This window comes from Rhyacophila brunnea, unplaced genomic scaffold (assembly GCF_057557595.1).
Source record: "Rhyacophila brunnea isolate RB1 unplaced genomic scaffold, BYU_Rbru_1.0 scaffold_4, whole genome shotgun sequence".
Taxonomy (NCBI): domain Eukaryota; kingdom Metazoa; phylum Arthropoda; class Insecta; order Trichoptera; family Rhyacophilidae; genus Rhyacophila; species Rhyacophila brunnea.
In genome coordinates, this window is record NW_028233068.1 from 40,626,118 (window position 1) to 40,643,230 (window position 17,113).

A 17,113-nucleotide genomic window follows, 5' to 3' on the forward strand; every position below is an offset into this window, starting at 1 on the left:
AAATGCCTTATTCTTATGGAAACCATTGTTATTTAGATGGGCAATCACTAATATTCCAAGTAAGTATATAATGTAAGTATTTACTGAATAATTTTATGTGATTTCATAACAGTAAAGCGGTCTAAAAGATATAAATAAATAATTATTTAAGTATGATTTATCTTTGTATGTAATATGACACAAAAATAAGATTGTTTCCAATGTAAGACGTCAACAGCAGGCCGCTATTTTATATGATAATTACAAGAAATGTATTTAATGTAGTAAATGTATAGAATAGTGAACTATTTGTTGAAAAAAGAAATGGTTTATCATACCAAAAACGTTCTAGAATGACTATTAAAACAAAAAGTTTATGTTTTTTTCCTCTATTACAGAATATAGATTTATCTTTTTTTTAAATATTGCTAAGTTAATACGGAAAATTTACGCTAGGACATACACTCTTACGAGTGCAAAACCATCTTAGCCCACATCATAACGCCTTTTGGATATGAATTATTTCAAATATTAATGCCCATTGTCAGGCATTTAAGCGAAGCGCTATTAATATGGAATTCTAAAGAAAGTAAAACGAACAACACTGCAAAACAAAAGCATTAGAATGTATCGAAAATAATACCCGAGATCTTACATAAAGATACGTCGTTAGTAAAATCTTACAGTCGCAACAATCGAAGATGAAAATTTATTCAAATTTATCTATTGCATAATGATGGCACGGCTTCGTGGGTAAATGGGTAAGAAAATGACTTGCCGAAATGACTTCAATGTTTTAACAATACTAAAACATTCATTCATCATCGGACTATTTATAACCTAGTCTTGGAGGCATCCAAGAAACGTCTATATTCCCTATGTCTCAAGCTCCTTTCATCGTTTTTGTCTCAGGAATACTTCTACAATATAGTATAGGTTTCCAGACTTTCATTTTTCAGTGTGGTCTGTTAACGATGTATACACAGTCGCCCCACTTTCACGTGTGATGGTCGTACAATACTTATAGTTTGTGGTATAATATAGAACCTTGAATTTAATTTATTGACTTCGACCACTTTATAATAATATAAGATAATGTATTTAAAAATTAATTTGGAATATAAACTATCATCTACAATTAATAATAGTGCAACATATTTTAATATTTTGTAATACTATGCATACTTGCAACAGGCAATTTTTTGCTATTGTACAGTTAAACTATAATTACTCCACGAGTTGAAAGTGAGATTTTTTCTGAAATTCTACAGAATTCTAAAAACTCAAAGAGTATTTAAATTCAAAATGGTTTATTTAATTCATTTATATGGAGATTTTATGACATTCATTGAAAACATTTTTACTTTTTTCAGGTTTCGGTGAAATGATTTTGTTTCATTTTTTATACAATATCAAAGTTCGGCATTTTTGATGTCAGAATAATTTTGATATTATCTTCGGGGTCTAGCCCACTTCTGTACATTATTTTTAAATTAATGTGTAAAAATTCCTGACTCGCAAAGAAAGTAAGAAAGTAGTGGCATTTTTAAGGCTTCCTCGTGTGTGATTTTGAAAACCTTTGGAACTCTTGACAACCAAATAATGACATGTCTGCTTGCAATGCATGGAATTTAGATTCGTTTCGTTTATCAAATAATAAACGATCTAGAAATCTTATTAATATAATATTTATTAAACTAATTATTAAATCACTCGAATTTACGAGGAAATTAAACGTAATATTAATAAATTGAACATAGAACCTAGGTAATTTGAAAACACCGACAGAAAAATACGACGCTGAGCATCGGATTCCATTGGATTACAGTTGTGTTTTACCAATTCAGCGATCGTCGTCTTACCTAATTATGACGAAATTAGCTGGTATTCATATCTACATCTGAAACGCTTCAAAAATGCCGTCAATTTTGGCAATATGCTTTGTATAGTTTGAATCAAGGTACTAATAATACGTACTTGGTACCTATCCAGTTTGACTCCTATCCGATGTCGGGATCTTTACTAGAATCTATATAACCGATTAGGTTTAAATTATTTTACATGTGTGTTATAATAGTTCGGTATGCAATAATTAATTAATAATAATCAAATATATATAATTGATTGAATAAAATGAAAAAAATGTATAACAATAAATTTTGATGTTCTATTTTATTTCCATATAATATTATGTTGGTAGGTAGAAACCGATATTTTTAGTCAATATATATTATCATAATAATATATGTCGATAAAATTAGGTACCAATAATAGTAAAATATATCATACTGAACGTTTATTCTTCGCGTAGTATAAAACTTCAGAAGTTTCAATAATTTTCCGAATCTTCATATTTCGAATATTCTAATAAGCACAATTATAATATTTTTTATATGAAAATAAAGGTACAAATCGATACTGTCATTTTGACGAAGAAAATACCTACCTACATTGATTAATCGTGCCGAAATTTTCATCCGCCGATTCATAGGCTTTAAAAAACACTATTACACACTTACTTCTTTTGACCATGTCCGATCCTAATAGGATCATATGGGCCTCCACAGAGTGGAGGTTTGTATTGACAGATTTTGTTTTTACGAGAAATGGATGTCAGCCGCTTACTCAACCTATTAGGTCCATACTCTGACTAACACATAAATTGAAAAACAATATGTGTACTTATCAGACCCAGGATTCGAACCCGAGACCCACGACGCAATAAGTCAACGCTTAAGCCGCGCGGCCAACGTGGGTGCACGCTTACTATGATACTGAAAATTAATAATCATTACTTAACAATAATAGGTAATATTGTGTATTGGTCACTTTGTTTTACAACAAATAACGTTTTATATTACATATTGGAGTTACTTCTTTATAAATTTGTACAGCGTTTTAATAGAGTTGACAGACAATAATTAAATTAATAACATCAGTGCCTTTATATTTTAACCTATTCCTGAATAATTCAAATACTTACCTCAAAATAAATAAATTAACATTAAAATTTGCCTGCTTTTAAAATATAAGTTATTCGTGTGTATATTGTCAATGGCGATCAATTTTAATGAGAAACAGGTATAACAATTTACACAAAAAAATAGAATGCAATGGTGAAGGGTAGAGGTAGGCTGTTAAGATCCGACATAAATAGTGCACACTAAACTTTATCGGTCATGTGTGTTTGTGTTCATTTGAACTAAAGCTACAATGTTTAAATAGTGTTTGTTAGTTTTTAATTTCAATTAAGCCCTGCCGAATAGGCATAGTAGATAATAGTCAAAAAATCTATTACTGTTTGGTTTCGGCAGGGCTTAATGAATATTATAAAACTAACTAACACCATCTATAATATTATATGTGTTAAGCAAATAAGTATGACTGAAAAAGTGTGCCCTATTTTTGTCGGATCGCTCATAGCATACCTAAACTATTAATTATGATACGGTTTAGGCAGGGTTTAAATTAATTTTAAAAACTAATCAGTACCATCTTCAAATTGTATTCTTAGCTCAATGAAAACAAATAAATATGACTGACAAAGTTTAATGTGCCTTAACCTTAACAGCCTACCTCCACCCCTCGCCATTGGTATGTATAAATAATTTATGTACTAATTGCAATGTGTAATTTCAGATGACTGCTGCAGCAAACTTATATCTGATCATTTTGGTACAATTTTCTCTCACACCATTGGAAGCTCCAGCATCAGCTTATAATACTAATTTAACAAAATCATAATCAACATAATATACAATCGCCACTGGTAAAATGCATTAAATATTTTTAATTCAATTTACCGGTCTATAAAACAGTGTTAACCATGATTTTTTTGCTCAATAATATACTGCAATAGATAATCAAAAACATCAATCACATAACAGGAGTATCATAAAAACATTTGCAACAACTTATTTTACGTTAATCAAATTACAACGGCTGTAAAAAAAATTAAATAACACAAATTATTGCAGCTTCTGCAGGTATGCACTATGCATGAACACTTTTACATAATTCTCAATTATGCCCGGTCAAAAGCTGATAAATATTGTATTGATTTTCTAAAACACCTAACTCCATAATAGGTTTTCCGAAATAACAAAAAAATCAGGAAGCGATAAAAATAACTCTTCTTTATTCAACAGTGCGATGCATAAAATAAATGCAGTTAATAAATACGTTTATTTAACTTATTTTACGGTCAAACTTTCAACTGTTTCGAAACATTTTGTACTTAAACAAAATAAAAGATTCATTTTTTTAGTGTAAGCAATTATTTATTTTGTATATTATGTCACAATGGACATTTGTTTATCTCTTATATTATATTATTCAGTTCTACCTAGGAACCATCCATATTGCACCGATGACTACCATATTCTGTAACAATGCTGTTTGGTTTGATTATCGTATCATTTTTTTGTCGGGGCTGCATGGCATGACTAATAGAGGATCGTGACCAGGATATTTCACTGTCAAGCAGCCATTTTTATAGCAAAGACGGAGCTCTTCCTCATTCTCTCTGACCTTCGACCTGCCCCACAAGTTTTTTCAGGTTGTAATACTCACTATATGACCGAAAAAATAAAGATTTTAGGATAAGCAAACTGAAGAGAGTACCTCTAGAATCAGAAGTTTGTTTATGATGATTTCTTTTTCATATAATAGACCCAACAATATTAAATAATTATTGAAAACTGTATGGAATCTATTAATGATAATGAAAAAATACCTGTGTTTTTTTCATCTACTAGTGCTATCTTATATCAAAAGTTTTCGACCAAATTGCAATGCATCTCAACTTGGGCCAGTCGTATCAAATCATTAACCTGTTGAACATTGAGCCACTGACTGAGGTTGAGTAGTCAAGAGAATCGCATCATATACAACAACGACTTGTAATAGATCTTATTTCTCATTACGGAAATATGGCCTAAGTATGCAGATGTTTCTACGTTAATTTAACAGTAGCTGTTTTGGTTTATTGGCTCGTTTTAAAATCTCCTCATCGGTGACAACGTGATCTGCCCAGCAAGTCATTGTCGCACACAGTTTCTTCCAAATCAGAAAGCCTCTAGTTTTCTGATGATGGGTTTCTTCAACTTCCAGACTTCAGTTTCCTAAATGGGTAGCGCGAGATCCAATCAAGAATTTCGTTAGGGTTTCTGATTTTATTTATAACTATATATTTTCACAAAGAGACCAAAAAAATCACACTTAAAACTGTGCTAAACGAAGTATATTTATATATAAAATTATATGTGAAGAAGGGTTGATCACCACTTGGTCATGCTTTTGCTTTGAGAAGTCAGATAGTATGCACGTTATAATGTTTAAACTGCAACAAGACTTTATGGCATACTTTTTGATCAAACAATGGTTATCGATCGGGTTTTTTTAAATAGTAATAACCATGCCCTTTCTTTTTCGTACAAGGTGGTTGGGTGGGTTAGTTGCAATAATGTGGGGCTAATTAGGTTCCTCCATTTATATCTTTAATTTTCTTTATGGCCAGGATTAAATATGTTGTGTAGTGTTCTTGTCTTGTTCTATTGTTCAGTACTTCGTGAGGCTTTTGGAGGTAAATTTCATGATTATGCTGTCTACACCGAGTCCTGAGAGTCCATCGCTTCCTTTCTAGTATAGGGCAGTCATTGATGACATGCCACACAGTTTGAGACGTGTTGCCATCACATGGACAACAGTCATCATCCATCAATTTAAATCTTTTTAGATAAGATCGCACCGCTCCGTGGCCTGTTAGTATCTGTGTGAGATCGTGTGATATTTTTATGTTCCTGGCAAGAGTGATGGCAGAGTTTATGTTTGGAATAAAATTCTGCGTTATTGATCCTGTGGCGGATGTTGTGTATATTTGGTTCCATAGCTCTATTATGTCTTCGTTTAGTTTTTGTTTTGCGTGACTTAGAGGGAAGTGTGTGTAGATTGAAGGTTTTTTATCTGTTGTGGCTTGTTTAGCGTATTTATCAGCTTCCTCGTTTCCGGCTATCCCTGTGTGACTTGTTATCCAGAAGAATCTAGGGTTTGTTCCTATCATTCGAAGCTCTGTTGATAGTGTTAAAATGTCTCTTACTAGTGGGTGTGTGGATGACGGATTTTGGAGAGCTACCAGACTGGATTGGCTATCTGAGAATATGTTAACATAGTTGTATCTGTGGAACTTTAATATTTTCAGTGTCCACTCGAGAGATTCTCTGATAGCCAATATTTCTGCTTGTAAAACAGTGCAGTAGCTTTATAGCTTAAAGTTTCAGGGGGTTATTAATGTTCCATTTTCGTAGGCTACAAAAGCTGCCCCTACGTTGTCATCGATTAGACTGCCATCTGTGTAGATCTCCAATCTTGTGAAGTGGTATTTTGTTTTAGCGTCTTCGTCAACTGTTCTTATGTTTTCTAGAAGTCTGATACCAGAGTGTGGAATTTGTGTGTAGTGTATTTTGTTTTCGTATGTTCTATCTGTAGGTAAGTGTCAGGGAAGTATGTGGCTTGTTTTAACTTGGTATATTCCTGTAAGTTCTTGTAAATCGATCGGGTTAACTTTCTACCCGCAACAAATACACTCCGAAATTTAGAAACAGGGAACGATTTTGTATTTATCTTTAATCGACCATTATTGGAAAAAAAAAAACGAATTTGAAGCGGAAATAACAAGGCCCACACATATTTTGAAAAAATGCGACAATACTTCTTACCACTATATAGAAGTATTGAGAAATTTAAAACCATGAAAGTGATGCTTGTGCAAATATTATTGTTCTTTATATTTGTGTGCAGTTATGAGTACTGAGAGCAATGAATCAGAAGAGACTCCAGATAAAAGGACGTCTCTCGACAATGTATCTGAGACGCATTCTTCAGTTTTTGGACATGTTATTTGGCGCAGACCAGATAACCTGGAGAGAATAGTTGTTTTTGGTAGTCTCCAGAAGAGGCGAAAGTGATAAAGAGTATAAGCGCGCTGAAGCGACCAACAATTGAAAGACCTTCAAAGAGCATTCTTCACTCTATCTTAAGAGAACCAGAGGGTCGTGAGGAGTAGAGAGTCTTAGATGCTCGATAGAGGACTAAATTTCAGAGTGATTATAATCTTCAACCATGAAGATACTCATACGACCGAGAAGAGACAGAGAGAGAATTGTTTATCAAACATATCGTTGCGATCCAAAATTCTGAAATATTCGCAATATTTAATAAAAAAAATAAGAATCTTTTCCATTACTTGAAAAAAAATATGTATTGCGCTAAAATATTTATAGTTTAATAAATACTCAATATTTTTAAAAATATAAAAGAATTCCGTGACTAAATTTAATTGGGAAACGCTGCTTAGATCTAGATTCTAGATGCTGTATAGATCAATACGGATGTAATAAGTATAGTAAAATAATAAAAAAGTATTGTCTGAAAAGCTTCGACGAATATCTATAAAATTGTAGACGACAAAAAGAATATAATATTATTTTTGTGTTGGTGTGATTTTATAACATTTGCACACTTCCGTAAATTCAGAACTTTCTTTTCATGTCAACTACATGTGCGCACATATTATGAATTAATTATGAAAATATTTCTAATTTATATTGTCATTTTATGTAGTTTCTTCTAATTGAATTAATTTTATAGGTACATACTAATCCATCTATTGCTTTTAGTCCAACCTGTAGGTACCAACGTTTGGCATTTTTAATAACGTGCTTAGAAGAGTGCACTAGGAAGTGTTAGTGAATACTTGTTAAAAAATATGCATAAAAAACTTTTAAATTGGTAGAGAATTTATTTTTATATAGACATCTATCTTCGTGGAGATCGACATAGAATAATACGGTCGTGACTTGCGTTTTAATTCTGTTTTAAATGCAAATCAATTATTAAGGGTACTAGTTTCAAAGTCAGTTACCGCCATGAGTATAAAACAGCTATCATACGAAATATTGCAAATAAAATATTTGCATAATATATATTTATGTTTAAATAATTAAAAATGCAAACAGCGAAAAAAATACATTAAAAACACTATAATAATTACAATATGATATTTTTAATTATTTAAATAATATATGAATATCAGCTGTTAGTAGGGCGCAGCTGAGACAACATGATGAAATGGGGGTTTTCCAATGACCAAACCTTCGAATGTAGCGAAATACACAGCATGGAACACAAATTTTCATGAAAGGCTTGCCCAGTAAGCTGCAATTTGGACGAGGTCCTACAAGCCGAGGAAAATGGTCTTATGTAGCGACACATTGTAGATATTGAACACCCAACACAACGAAGAAGAAAAAGCTGTTGGATGTTACCGATTATTCAATTAATCGCCAGATTTTAATTCAATGTTATATTCGGAAGGAGCTTAATGTGACAGTTAATAGTCTGATAGAAAAATACTTATTATTAAATAAAGCGAAATAAGTGGAGGTAACTGGCTATGAAATGTATACCCTAAATTTGGGAATTATTATAGTCTTTAGTATTTTTATTACATTTTTATTACATAGGTACCTACCTATAGCATTTTTGTTTAACTCACTTCGCTGTCAATTTTTCAACGCAATACTTTTTTTTATAAATGTATTATTTAATACAATACATATTTTGCATATACCCACCGTATTACACTATCGACACAATACTAGTATACTTTTAAATACATAAGAAATATGCACTGGTTAAGTGCTAAGTAATTTCTTCTCTATGCACGTCCTTTCCTTACATAGACATCCATACTATCACCTCCTATAATCCATATGGCTTGCACGCATTCTCGTCTTTTCTCAGGCGATACCAGCATCTTGTAGCCCATCCGTATTCACCCTGATGATGGAATTTAGGGTTACATCTAAATTTTACGTATTACATTTCACCGTGGCACAATTCGCCGTAAACTTTCTTATCGGAAATAGAAGACCGTATACCATACGGTCATCTCGGTGAGCTTACATGACTTCGCTCTAGATTTCTGCTAGTTTTAAAAAAGATAGACCAGGTTAAGTTTTTCTAATCAAAATCTGAACTTGCCAACATAGTATTACATTAGTCGACGCCTTAGCTGGCTCCATATAATACGCCGATATATATGTAAAAATATGTATGAATTTTTACATGACATCTATATCTGCGTAAAATTTACAGATATAAAACCTTTCAATACGCTTACCTATGCGAACCTGCTCTATAAACGTAATGTCAAATGACTTATATGCGTTTACCAAGTTATGGCTCGTCATCAAGACCTGGCCTAATTCGTCGTCATAGTAACGCTAAATAATTGCAGTACATATTAGGAAAACAGGACTTGAAGTGCTAATATTTTTTTTAGATAATATGATATGATTCTAACATATTATATTATTAATTTGCTACAACAACCGTCACCTTTATTTACTCTCCGTCACTGCAGTGGCACAATATATTCTTCGACCATTGCTCAGTCGCAGCACAGCGACCCTAAGAAAATATTTTGAAAGCTTTACAAAACTCTAAACTATCTTTTACTATGGTATGAACTTTCTATCCATAGATGCGCCGGTTAAAGCTTAAAGCTTCTGAACAGTAAGTAGAGCAAACAGAGAATATCTGTATCAAAGGAACTATGAGCTTGGGTAAGTCTTGCACTGTAAAATGCAGGTACCTATCTAGGCTAATTAACTTCTATCTGGGAGTAGACTTAATGGCTAATTCGATAAACGCATCATAATTATGGGTTAATATGGATTCAATACCTCTCGTTTCTGTGAGGGCATAGCAACCATATTCACTGAACATAATATCGTACGAAATGAAAAAATGAAGAGGCGCTACCATGGATTGATGCTCTACCATTGATTGCTAGTCTTGTGAAAAATTATTTCTGACTAGTATCGTAGTGGCGCCAGAGCGCGCCGGGTTAAGGACCCGGGACCAAAACTAATTACGTCCAGGCACTTTTTCAGTCGGTTTGCAATAATAATATTATATTATACACGATAATTTATAATCATGTGACTGTTGACAATTTATTATGGTTTTATAACTTTTAACTTGGCAAAATGATAAAATATAGATGATAAAAGTATAACGTATTTACTCCCAAGAAACTAGGAGTATGATGTATGAGAAGCGATTAGTCAGTTTTATTTTGAAGCGATTATATGGAGGTTTATTGCCCTTTTCACTATTGATAATCATTTCATTGCTGTCGAAATATTGAAAAAAAACTATTAGAAAAGGTTTATTATCGTTAATTATGATTTCAGCCCATCCCCGCCACTATTTTATTCAGAAACAGTGACTTAGCACTAGTGTTTCTGAAAATATGATTTTGTACTATGTGCATATTTCTATGCTGTCTTGTACACCCTGCTAGCCCCGCTACTATATGAGTGAATTAAAAAAGTTTCATTGATATAAATTTAATATACAGTTACTTGCAACAAAACGTGTGGTAAGAAGATGCATGGTCCAATAATAATTGTTACTATAGCCGTTGCAAAGTGTTGCAACAGTATATAATCCATTCATTATGAATGAACTATGATGTATTGTTCTTACAAAATATCTGAAATTACCGTCATAATAATTATTAGGATGTAGGTATAGAAAGTTATCTGTGTACAATTTCTTTCATGTTGTGATATAATAAGCAGTGTTATGTTATAATAATGCATAATGTGTTGTGCTGGCCTATAACAGGTAATGACCCGAACAGCGATTTTTCTCACGGTATTGGCTCAGCTATTGCAAACTCTCGAATGGATTTTTTGCATCTCAAATTGTTATTACGTTTGCAAAATAGATGGTGAATAATTCGCTGGAGAGCGACTTATCCGGATAATATATTATTTATTCGTTTTGAATGTAGATATTGCAGTGTTTTGGATATAATGCCATTTATGGAAAACGGACAATGACAATACGGCATTGTTTTGTTTTTATTGTTCTTGCAATTAATTTGGCTCACTTGCATATTATAATATGTAGAAATCTTTAAATAAAAATTATATTAAATTATGAAAATGCAAGTTTTTTGTATTGCGAAATTTCAATTAACTATTCAATATTAAGTCGATTGTTGCTATAGAAATAATATCATTGGTTCTTATGCCAGTACAATTACAATATAAAAAGATCTTTAACAAATATCGTTGATGAAGAATATTTTTTTATGAAATCTTTTACAGTATAATATACTATATTATTTTAGAAAAGTTGCGTTTTATAAAAGCGCGACATTACCTTATATGGTATAGAGCAGTGATCGGTAACCAATGGTGCACACAGCATCGATTTTCTTTGAGGCAAATGGCATATCCGATTCGTCAGAAAAATTAAAAGGGGGACCTCCAAATAGTTCTACACCCCCGATGGCCGTTCGGCTTAAGCATCGGCCTATAGCGTCGTGGGGCCCAGGTTCGAATCCTGTGTCTAGCAAGTACACATATTGTTTTTGAATTTGTGTGTGAGTCAAAGTATGGACCTAATAGGTTGAGCAAGTGGCTGACATCCATTTCTCGGAAAAACAAATTTTATTAATACAAACCTCCACTCTGTGGAGGCCAATATGATTTTATTAGGATCGGACATGGTCGAAAAAATAGTTCAAACCAATCATACACCAATAAATTATCAAAATATAAAAAAAATGATCACAAATTAAGTAGGTAGGTATAGGGTAGGGGTCGGCAAACCGCGGCTTGCGAACCACATGCGGCTCTTTGGGTATTTACGTGCGGCTCTTTGCCAAATTCCCAGTTCATATTTTTCACAAAAAATGTATGATTGTTGTCGTTTTAAATCTGCCCATTGCAAAAGTAGACAAATTTAATTTTTCTCCATTTCATATTGATACGAGCACTTTTGAAATATTTTTTTTTGGTGGATTTAACAAGCAAAGAGTTATGTAGCTCCAAATTTGTAGGTATTGTCACCAAAATTAAGGATTTGGAGAGAGAAAAATGCAATTTAATTTCACAATACAGCGGAGCGCTCTAAAACATAATAAGGTAGATACTACTATGAACAATATAAATAGCATTTAGAGAAGCCAAATAACCGATGAGAATTCGGAGTCACGCTTAAAATTGAAAACTATAAGTTATATACCAAACATACAGACACTCTCCAAAGAAATGCAAGGAAGGTCATTGATCACATTAGTTTTAAGGAATGCGTGAAAATTGTATGTAGGTAACTCATTTTCTGTAAAAATTATATTTATAATGTCAACAATAGAAAAACTTATATTTGCGTTAGTTTTATTTGAAAAATCTTCTTCACTTGATAAATAAACAATAACATTCACTGAAATAAATCATATTTATAAAAATATATTATGTATGGCTCTCGAAAAAAATTTTAACCGTTGTGATACTCATATTTGGCTCTTTTGGTCCAAGAGTTTGCCGACCCCTGGTATAGGGTATTATTCAAAGAATATTAATTCATGAAAGTAGTTTGCCTAATACTAATTTGGTAAAACTTCTGCCGTATGCGTATGTTGTGTTTTTTGGGGGGTCTACTTACGCGAATAAATTTAATTAAATGCAATCAAATGAACTTTGTGTAATAAAATATAGAGTGTTTTGCAGTGTTCCCAGATAAAATTTTAACAATTCTGCAGATTTATTAATTAAATCAGTTACCTTCAAAGCGTGATATTGTTATAATCTCACAATTAGTATCTTAATAAAACACGCGAGTGTGACTTTGAATCCAATATTAACAATCAGTAGATCTACAGCAACATCAGTAACATGGCAACACTTGGTCACAGTTTTGACAGCTCGTTTACAACGGCAGGAAATTAATCTATAAAATTATTGATTTGAAGAATATTATGAAATAATAATATACCTACCGAAAAATAAACTTAGAAGTCAATAATACCTACATTACAATTGTTGTCCATTTTTTAAACTTTTATAAAATATTTTACGATTGTAATATTAAGTCTCTAGTGTTGTATAATAATTAAAAGGAATGCTATAAAATATTTGATAAAAGATCATTGTCAATGTCAAAGAAATCTAATATCGGTCTTATAAACTCCAAGTGTAAAGTAAGTAATTATTAGTAAAGGTTCTTCGATAAATTAACGTCAGTGCTTCCAGACCTTTTCTCTTAATATTTTTTTTCACGTAGGTATAAACAATAGAAAAAAATGATGTGTGATTCTTTATAATAAAGCTTTTTGTAATAGCATAACAATATACAACTTATATGAATTATAAAAATTATAGAAATATATGAAAATTACATATCATATTTATTAGTGTAGTACAGGGGTAGTCAACCTTTTTATACCTGCCGCCCACTTTTGTATCTCTGTTAGTAGTAAAATTTTCTAACCGCCCACCGGTTCCACAGTAATGATGATTTATAAAGAAAATAATCATAATGAAAATCTTTTTAAAACCCCTACCGCCCACCATGAAAGCTGGAACGCCCACTAGTGGGCGGTAGGGACCAGGTTGACTACCCCTGGGTAGGGTAGTATTACAGTGGATTTTATCGCGTCTTAGCGGTATATTTACGAAGTATAAAAAAACACGAAATTTAAATTGAGATACTGAATCGATGCTTAAAAGAGTCACTCATTATTATAAGTGTCTTCAAACTTTAAGGATAACGATGGCAAATGATAATAAAATCCTTTTCTAAAATAGACAGAGAGTCTTATTTTACAGTCTACCAAAATTTAGACAACTGGATATCGCTAAACTAAACGTCGAGAGATATTATTAAGGAAGAGTTAATTCCTTTTCCTTCATTTTTAATATCTGGCGGGACGCCGGTTAGTAAGCTATGCTCTGGGTAATACTCCGCTACTCTTTGGTCACGTATTAATTAATTCATTATTTTGTTTCTACTTTCATCAGACCGTATACCTACGTCTTATGTCTTCATAAATAAGGCTGATCGGCATATTTACTTACAGAAGAGATGTCATCTTTGAAATGTCATAACTAATTGCAATTATCTTGTGAAATTTCATTTGATTGCGCTCCATTAAGTTCCACAATCAGTTTGTTCAATTTCCCAGCAAAAAATACACTAGCTGTGCAATGCCATAGAACACAATAATTAAATTCGGTAGCGTATATAATATAACACGACGTATAGTTTTTTAATATTTCAATTTTAAGCATTACAACATAGCTCACTTTTATTTCATTGTAAACTGTATGATCATGGAAGTGTTGGTTAAATTAAATCTTTCGAGAGATTTTTTACAACGTTTTTATTAGCTCGTATTCTTATTTGTCCGGTGGTTGTTTATCCAGTACAAATCTTGCAATCGATTTTTAACTAACTTCCCGACTAGCTAGACATTTGAAACTTTTAGAATATATCAGAACATGATGCCAATGCATTCTTTTAATACTTTTAGCCATCTTTAAGTAGAATTGAATTCATTTTCAATTAATTCTGTTTTGTATGAAAAGTTTTTTCGGAAGAAATCCGTAATCCAATCCACTATTATTGGTTGCTAAGTGGGTGGTCCTAGCAACTAAATTATTAATATATACGTGCGTTACTGACATTTCAGTATTCTATATGTGTTTGTTTTTTATTTACTTCATATCATAAGTACAAGTTTGAGCATATTGAGCATAATAATTGAACAGAAAATTTAAAAACGTTGTATATAAAAAGTTCTTTTTATCTTGTAATTATTCTTTCTATACTTTAAAGACGCTAAAGTAACGGACAATAATAAACCTGGAGGCTTTCGAGATTTGGCTTTATCGGCGTGCCATGAAGATGTTTTTTTCTGCTCATATTACCAATGATGCGTAAAAATATACTACTAAGTATATACTTTGGCCATATTTTCCGCAATGCGTAGTATAATTTACTTACACCAACTCGTACTACTGGGGAATATAGAGAGCAGCAGAAACATAGGTTGAAGGAAATTCTCTTGGCTACATAACGTCAAGTGGCTCAACGTCCAAGGCGTTGAGGATCTGACACGACCAGTCTGGACCTTCTTTCTTCATACATTATGCTCTGTGTGGAGTAATGCCTTAATAAACGTCTTCATATGAGACAGTAAAGTTTATAATATACATAGGTAGGTACAGGTCACACATTCAACTAACTATATATTGAGCTCATGAAAATTATAGATTTACAATTATTATTATTCTGAAAATATGTTATTCTGGCAAAGGGATGTTTACTGCAAGTGAGTCGAAAACTTTCAATACAAGACGGCACACAGAAAAGGGTACTTTAATATTATTATACCTAACTAAACTGGATTTACAACCAGTCCATGGAGACGAATATTACCATAATGAGGCATTTCACGTATATATTATTTTCACGCGATATAAATAAAAATGATTTCAAGTTATACATATTTTCGTTTTTTATAAAAATCGATGGTTTTTAAATTACCTAATAAAAACATTATAAATTAATTCATCAAAAGTCTTCACAGGACATAAGAAAAAATCCTATTACATTAATTACATAAAAAGTAAAAATCTAGGGGCGGCAGGTTATGTGAAAGTATGGTGAAGTAGGCTGGTATGGTGAAAAAGTATGGTGAGGTGGGCTGGTAATCGATGTGTGGCAAAATTTACACGTTAACATTATATTATATGAGTACTTTATAATGACCAAAGTAAATCCTCCGTGATGCCCTGATTTTTTTTATCGCGTCGCTATTTCTCGTAAGTTATCGGCTATTATTGGCCTGCTTCATTCAGTTGTATGAGAAAGCCGATTCCTTGCCCCTCTTTTTATTTAATACCACTATGGTAAAAATATATTTTATAAATGTACCAAAATACCGGTAAATTATAAATATAATTTACTGGTAATGCTGTAATGATTTTGTTTGCATTATTTACCAGTAAATCGGTAAAATATGCTCTCATCATGTTTTCAAATGTGTGGCATAACAAGTGGTCATACATAATTTACTATTGCCCTGTAATATCATAGTTAACTTGCCTTCAATATTACGATGGCGTACGCAATAGATTGATGTGAATCTACATACAGTGAGAGGTGTATTAACAGACATGATTTTTAAGCATTCCCTCATAAACCTGAATTTTTAATATGATCAACGGTAATGAGACATTAGGTAGGTACTAATAATGTTTTAAAAATATAAATAGCTTTCATTGAGCATTTATGACATTTTACTTTAGATTATCTTGCAATCGTGCTTATGTGCAGAGATACCAATTAAATATATATCTGCCATTGATATTCATCAGCCCATACAGAGTACCCGTTCGTGACATCCACGTTTTATTACCGTTCCAGTCCATGAAAATAGTAAAGAATTTCATACTTATTGGAAAACACAAAAATAACAATATCATATTATTTGATTGCATGTTGAATACAAAAAACCACAATATGTATATGAAAATAATGATATAATTAACATTGACCTCGATGATAAAGAAAGTCGTACAAATTTGATCCGTAGAAACAATGAAAAGATGCATTAAAAATATTTGTTTAATCAAAAGATTTGAAAGAAACACACCGTCATGTAAGACAGTGCTCCGCAACTGGTGTGCCGTGAGACGATGCTAAGTGTGCCGCGGCGCATTGCTCCCAAAAAAATACAAATAATTTTGTATATTATACAATACTTACTAATAGCCAAATTTTCGTACATGGCTGGTAATATATTTGAGCACCTGTTTGAACTTAATAAAACAATGCTAATGCATTGTTTGAAAATATATTGACGGGCTCTGATAAAGTAGAAGGAGTTAAGACAAGAATCTCTACAAATTTACCAAATGACCTACCTGACCACAATTAAAAACAAACAATTAATTTTGGATCCGTCTTAAAAACATTTAACTTTGCTGCAAAATTAATTTCATCATTACTTTCATACAATCAATATGACTGAAACCAATGCTGTAAATTCTGTAGAAGCGCTTTCCCTATAAATTCGAGAGGAATTGGCTGGATTGAGAAACAACGGGACGCTAAAACTGACCTTCGCCAATGCTCCATTGGCTATTTTCTGGATTTCGGTTAATAAAGAATATCCTTTTATTTCCGACAAAGCTATCGCAGTTCAGCTCCCATTTCCTACGACATATCTAAGTGAGCAAAGTTTTTCAACTCAAGTTATAATTAAAAA